The 7,735-nt window shown below is 41.2% G+C and overlaps 1 long non-coding RNA gene across 1 annotated transcript; it reads left to right on the forward strand.

Annotated features, from left to right (window-relative positions):
- The first annotated feature begins 2,165 nt into the window (after positions 1-2,165).
- On the forward strand, positions 2,166-2,679 carry LOC110679878. Its single transcript, XR_002502773.1, has 2 exons — positions 2,166-2,473; positions 2,644-2,679. It is a non-coding gene; the product is annotated as an uncharacterized LOC110679878 (long non-coding RNA).
- The last annotated feature ends 5,056 nt before the right edge of the window (positions 2,680-7,735 follow it).

The following is a 7,735-nucleotide window of genomic DNA, read 5'->3' on the forward strand; positions in this document are numbered from 1 at the left end:
GCGGAGCTCCGGAGTGTTGGGAGGGTTGAACATTTTCGGCACGAAATTGACCTTATTGTCCGCATACCACTTCAGCACGTCCTTGGAGTAGTGGCATGAGGCCAGAAGATTGTTGAGACGTTGTGGGCCTTCAGGAGAGGAAGCAGCCGCTTCTGGAGGCACTCTTTCATGTACACCTGTCCGTTCATCGTGTCCTGGGTCACGAAAGGTGCACTCCGCTTCCCGCATGTGCAGATGGCTTGCCAAATCAGGAATTTCTTCGCAAATTTGGACATCTTCTGAGTGCGGACATACTCCGGAACGCTGAAGTTATCCTTGGCCGTGAAAAGCAGGTTGCCGGGGATCTGTTTGAAGTCGGCCTTCACATATGTTTCGTCGTCCATGATGCAGCATTCAACTTTCGTCAGCATGTTGAGGTACAACTTCCTGGCACGGGTTTTGGCGGACTTGTTCTGCTTCTCGTCGCGATTAGAGGTCTTTTGTACCTTGAACTAGAGATGGGCAATTTGGTCCGATTTTGCGAGCAAATCGTTGGTGACTCACTCACAAAAGTGAATCGATTCTTTTGATCGATTCAGTGATTCATTAAATTAATCATGAACATAAAAAAAGATAACATGACTATTTCTGAATGATATCATATTTAATATATAAAGCTACTTCAAATATGTTTACATGTCTAGTGCACTTGATCATGAAAAACCAGCTTTAAAAATGTTGCTTATTCCTGGTACTCTCTTCCGGAAATTGCATTTCCTACGAATCGTGACTCTTTTGAAAAGAATCGTTATTCGTTCACTCATTTTTGAGAGTCGACTCTTTCGATCGATTCGTGAGTGAGTCGCCCATCTCTACCTTGAACGTTCGAAGCCTAGCCTCAGTTTTGGTCTTCTGGACAAAACTTCGGCTTAGGTACAGGTTCTTAGCCACATCCCGAACGGAGGCCCCAACTACGCAGTTGTGATTTTTGGTGTTGTATGGAATACTTTTTCCTTCACTTCTGGGCTTCCGATCGGTGGTCAATCGTTCCTCGAACCGATTAATCACACGCGACTCCGTCGAATTCGCGATTCCCAACGTTTTAGCGATGGAACGATGCGAGAGATCCTTGTTCTCGTGATGAATGCGCAAGATTTTATCACGCACGAGCTGTTCTTTCGACTCCATTTCCGCGAGTTTTGATCACAGGACTATAAAACTTGCAGGATGTAAATAATGCACTATGAACTAAATCCATAGTGTGGCAATTTCATCGTGGACACTCTTTAAAATCAATTTTCTATACTTGACAAGGTTTTGAAGACAATCAATGAGTGAAAGAATTACCTTAGAAAAGCCACATCAGCTAAGCTTATACATATACAAATGTTGGTCATGGCGAGCATTCGGTGTGTATGCCTTTGACTGATTCTTATCTAACAGGGGCACTAGAAGACCTAAAGTCATTTTTTTTTTTGAAGCTATTCATTAGTACTGTTTAATTGTTTATCATTTTATTACAAAATTACATTGCAACAAAACTTATTACAAAACTACATCATTAACTCATTACTAATCACTGTTCATATATTCTCTTTTTCTCATCTTCTTATCTGTTACATGATTATGGTCTTTACTAATATAATGCATGAGCATGCACAATAAGAATAATTTCAGGATTGTAAGCAGTAAATGGATACCTGGATAGAATAGATTCGAAAAAGGTTGTTCAAAATAGAATAATTCTGGCCAGGGAAGTATTATCATCAAGAGTAAGTAACACTTTTTCATTAAAAACTCCTACATCACACAAACAAATGAACTAATAATATCAAATATTTTTATATGAATCAGCATCGTCAATCAGTGAACTGAATTATAATTGTGTATCTGTATATGATGAAAACAGATAAAGTTTGTAAAGTTCCCTGGGCAAAGGCACAACCTTGTGATCAGCTTGACTGCTGTCAGGTCTCGGGGCTTAAATGTATCTTTACTCTGAAGAGAAAGATGCACACTAGTGGTGCCAATGGTGATTATAATCAAGAGTGTTTTCTAATGAACACTATTGATTAGCATCACCGAGAACCGATACTCTACGTGGTCTATGATGAAGCGGTCCTTGTTTGTTTTTTCTATACGTTTTTTATTTATGCTTCCAGACGGATGAGTGAGGTAAGAGTTTAATCAAAACCTCCTAACATTGAAGAAATCGTGCTGAACAGGAACACGCATCGACGTACAAGGATACAACAGAATCTTATTAAACCCGTTTCATTTACTAATAATACCACTATTTACTAATTTACTAATTATATCATTCTCTTCTCGTCAACAAGCGTCATTTCAGGATTAGGGTTTTCATTATAGCATTGAATATACTATAAAAATGCCGTCAGACTAAAAAAACGTGTGACTAATCGCTATCTCTATTTATAGGTACCCGTAACCGTGAATAGGAATAGTAACTCATGAGAAAAATACTAGGATATAAGTGAGTACGAACTAATCACTAACACCCCCAACACTGAAAAGGTAAGCACATATTATATTCACATATTATTTATAACACCAAATTATCAGAGATTACTACAATTTTAATAATCTGATAGTGTTGGTTAGAGTTTTCAAACAACGTAAAGAACAAATTTCTTCTTATAACAGATCCTAGTAATGACATATTATCGGCGCGGTAAAAAATAGAAACAGTTTATTCGCTGAGGTTGAATTTTTGTAAGTGTAAGTGATTATAGTATAATCTGTACTTGTGATTGCTGTGCGATGCGCTTCGTTGTTGCAGGACATTGTTCTCATTATTATACGGCCTTCAGCCCTCGGCGGGATCACCTTAAGAAGATATATGAATAATTCCGTAGCTGGTTTTGATCATGTTATAAGAAACGAGAATCCTACTTTTATTTTAATGAAGATAATGATATTGGTGTTGATGTGATTTATTTATTACAGTGATTATTTTTAATGAGAAGTTTTATACTTTAAACTTGATGAAGCAGTAGTATTGTGTTGTGGCTGGGTTATAGATGTGATGTTAATAATAAAATTAATATGGATAATGGTGACGTTGTTAGTAGAAATTCTGTTGATAATGAAGATGGTGATATCAATACCAGTGAATAGTGCTATGAAGTAATCTTATAGTTATCAAGTGAAGTGATAGTGTGAAAAGAACGTTTCCCACCTTCTACCGTAACCTTCTGAGACAGATCGCAACAGTGTCTTCTTGGAAGCCATCTTTCCGTGTACGTCTGGTGAACTGCTTCAGAAGGATTACGTCCTCTTTACTATCTAAAGTCTAGTTTAGAGCTTTGAACAGTATTCACTGTACGGCTAGCAACATAAAAAAAAAACAAAAATGATGAAAACAGATAAAGTTTGTAAAGTTGTCATCATCGAGTGAACAGGGTTTTAAAGCCCTGTCCCAATTTTAGTACTAAACGCTTAAGTTTAGGCCAAAAACACATGTTTACTCAATTTTTTAATGTTTTCCGTTGGTTTAAGCCCGAAAACCATTTTTTTATGTTTCTTTAGATTTTGTCACACCCCTTGGCTTAAACTCAATTTTTTAAAGTATATTTTGTTTTCCGTGTTCCTTCCAAAATGTCAGATAGGAACAACCCCAGTGTTAAAACTAAAAGCCCTGTGGTGTTTTTGACGACTAAGCGAACGTCAAACATGATCAAAAGTGTCAAGGTTCATTCATGGACCACATTTTTAAATTAAAGTTTAAACATGATATAGTCTTTATTTCAGCGGGAAAAATTGCTAAAGGAGTTGCAGTAACATGCTCTTTCGTGTCATCAAATCGTCCCCTTGATGCTACAACTAGATAACTCGAAATTTGAAATTTTTGACTTCAATATGTCAAAATATTATTCTCAATTAGATCTGAAAAATATCTACAGCTCATAAGCGTGTGATTCAATATACATAACTTGAAGTTTATTTTCCACTCATATTCTCTGCGAATAACCATCACCTTGTTAAACGGTCATATTTGCAAAGTTGCACATCTCAAAATTTCGATTTTCGAGTTATCTAGTTGTAGCATTAAGGGGACGAAATAAAAACAAGAATTCATTAAAAATTTTAGGACCCAATTGCGTTCTTTATAGTAACGTTCAATCATTATCAAAAGCTCCTAAAGCGTCGCGTGCCATCAGCAGCCTTAGCATCTCTCTCATATTATTATTATTTTGTTGTTTATAAACTTTCAAGAAGATCAGCTTATTTTTTCTTACTTTCACAATGGTCGGGTTTTTGGAATTTTAATAAGTCAAATCAAACTTCAAAACTCATATTAAATTGATTTCAGCACATTTAGATTTTGCAGCATTGATTGCATTATTGTCAAGTCTTCTCCAATTCCCTATACCCTACCCCAACCCTTCATATCCTTTCCGATGGTGTTCAAGCGGTCCGCATAGACTATTACGGCCATTACCTATCCCTATTGCCCCACCAAACGCTGCTAAATTAAAATGAAAATAAAAGATAGAGTATTATGGAAAGTTTAATACCAACCGTCCATACATCACAAGATGAGCATTTTTGAGAAAAAAAAAGTTTCCACAAAAAAAAGTTCAACAAAACTCTTCGTTTATTTCCATTCCGTCCACCTAGCTCGTTGCGCTCCACGCCTTCTTGTACCAACCGGTGCCGAAGCGAACACCATGTTTGCAGGGTTGCAGTCCGGCATTCTTGCAACATGCCCTGCCCATCGTATCCTTTCAGCTTTGGCCACCTTCTGGATACTGGGTTCGCCGTAGAGTTGGGCGGGCTCGTGGTTCATCCTTCGCCGCTACACACCGTTTTCCTGCACACCGCCAAAGATCGTCCTTAGCACCCGACGTTCGAAGACTCTAAGTGCTTGCAAGTCCGTCTCGAGCACCGTCCACGTTTGATGCCCGTAGAGGACTACCGGCCTTATGAGTGTTTTGTACATGGTACATTTGGTGCGGTTGTGAATCTTTTTTGACCGCAGCTTCTTGTGGAGGCCATAGTAGGCCCGACTTCCACTGATGATGCGCCTTCGTATTTCACGGTTAACGTTATTGTTAGCCGTCAGCAAGGATCCAAGGTAGACGAACTCGTCGACCACCTCGAACGTATCCCCGTCTATCGCTAGGCTAGCCCTGTCGCGCTTGGCTCCACCAGCTAGCATGTACTTTGTCTTGGCCTCATTCGTTGTCGATCGGCTGTCAACAAAGCCGACTTGATAACTTCCCACGAACTCGTTTACTACAGGTGACAGACGACGAAAGATGATCTGGGATAATACTTTGTAGGCCGCATTTAGAATGGTGATCGCTCGAAAGTTCTCACAATCTAACTTGTCGCCTTTTTTAAAGATGGGGCATATAACGCCTTGCTTCCACTCCTCCGGTAGCTGTTCTGTTTCCCAGATTGTGCCTATCAGCCGGTGCAGACAAATGGCCAGCCTCTCCGGGCCCATCTTTATGAGTTCAGCTCCGATACCATCCTTACCAGCAGCTTTATTGTTCTTGAGCTGGTGAATTGCATCTTTATCCTCCCTCAAAGTTGGTGCTTATTGGTTTCAATCGCCCACTGACGATGGCATTTCCTCCGTTGTCCCGTACTCCATTGTGTGTGCTCTCAGCGCCATTCAGATGTTCGTCGAAGTACTGCTTCCACCTTTCGATCACCTCACGCTCGTCCGTCGAAATGCTCCCATTCCCAGAATCTGCCTACATTCCTCGTCGAACCAATCGTTCCGTCGACACCGTCCCACGTAACCGACGTTTTTCTCAGCTGCATCGTTGATGGCTGTTTTCACTGTTCTCCAGCAGTCCTCAAGAGGGGCTTCATCCAGCTCATCCTTCCGGTAATGCAGCCTCGGTCGTATTCGTGTTCGAGCTGCGCGTAAAATGCGTCCTTGTTAGTCCTTGCTTCCGGAGTGAGGGCTATGCACGTTTATGATGCTGAAGTTGAAGAACTGGCCTTAGAGCCTCAACTTACACATTCTTTCGTTGATCGGCCACCACCCGATCACACACCTTTGCATATCAACCATCAGTATAAAAGCTAATCCCAGCTCACGTGTGTTGCCGCAGCTCTGGTAAATGGTATGATTACCTCTAAACATTCGCACCATTGCTCCTGTCCAACACACCTCTACGCTACGATACTGAAACCGCGGATCTTCAGTACATCGTAGAGTATGCGTTTGCTTCCGATGAAGTTGAGAGATTTGCAGTTCCATGTACCGAGTTCCCAATCGCTAGTCCATTTCCGTTGTTGTGGTCTATTCTTTGGTCCGTATTCTCTCGTTGACGTTCCTGTTTTTATGTGTTTTTGGGGTTGGTTACCCGATCTTCCCGAAGGTTACTCGTACCTCGGCCAGTACCACGAGGAAGTAGGAATAGGAGTTGCTGGGCAAAAGGCTAGGGACCGCACAAAAGGGTCGATTTTAAAGGTCGAACACGAAATTATTGCGACACATTCAACAGAGCATAACTTTTCTACCATTGGGTGAAATTAACCAAATTTTGCACACTACCTCATTGATGTGTAATGTTTACATGCTGTCAAACTCGAAGTCGTGTTTTTCGGTGCAACGAAAATGGAGGTGAACCAACGCGAGTCGAGAGAACAAATGCTTTCCAAATACCTGGAATTTCCTGACCTGTCGCACCGGCAGTTGAGAAAAATGTTGAACATTCACCATTCAACCGTCTCCAGAGTGTTGAAGCGGTTCCAGGAGCGGTTGACTTTGGACCACGGCAAAGGAGCTGGAAGAAAACCGGGACCGCAGAACAAAAAGACGGTGAAGCGGATGATTAAAGCAAATCCCAACGTCTCAAGTCGTGATTTGGCTAAAAAGATCGGCATGTCGCAGAGCTACGTCCAGAATGCAAAGATGAGAGCTGGACCACATACATACATGGTACAGAACTTCCCAAACTGCGAAAAGCGGCAACAATCGACGGCTAAAACTCGGGCACGGAAGCTCTACGAAAAGATGCTGAAAAAATATGGCTGCTGTGTGATGGACGACGAAACGTATATAAAAGCCGATTTTAAGCAAATTCCGGGGTTGGAGTTTTTTACCGGCAAGAGCAAGTTTGATGTGGACGACAAATTTAAAAAGAAGAAAATGTCGAAGTTCGCCTCCAAATATCTCATATGGCAGGCCATCTGCTCTTGCGGACTGAGGAGTGAGCCTTTCGTGACAAATGGCGAGATGTACAAATCTGAGTGCCTCGAGAAGCGCCTTTTGCCGTTCTTGCAGCAGCACGACGAAGCTCCGCTATTTTGGCCTGATTTGGCATCATGCCTCTATTCTAAAAGTGTCATGGAGTGGAATGAGGCCAATTCTGACCATTTTGTTCCAAAGGACATGAATCCGCCAAACTGTCCGGAGCTGCGCCCGGTGGAGCAGTACTGGGCAATAATGTTTCGGGAACTTCGGAAGAGCAAGAAGACAGTCAAAGACGAGAAGGACATGTTAAGAAAATGGAAAAAAAACTGAGAAACTGGTACCGGATGACACTGTAGAGACTTTGCTGGAGGGCATCAAGCGAAAATGCCTTCAATTTTACACTCGAGGCTCCATCGATTAACTTTTCTTTTGATTTTTGAAGTAAATATATGTATAAAACTACCTTAAAATTTTGGTTTGATTCTAAACATTATAAGAAAATTGGCATGACATTTTCGGTGTGGCAATAATTTCGTGTTCGCGAGGTACCAATGGTACGCCATGCCCAGCCATTTA

Source organism: Aedes aegypti, chromosome 1 (assembly GCF_002204515.2).
Source record: "Aedes aegypti strain LVP_AGWG chromosome 1, AaegL5.0 Primary Assembly, whole genome shotgun sequence".
In the NCBI taxonomy this organism is placed as follows: Eukaryota; Metazoa; Arthropoda; class Insecta; order Diptera; family Culicidae; genus Aedes; species Aedes aegypti.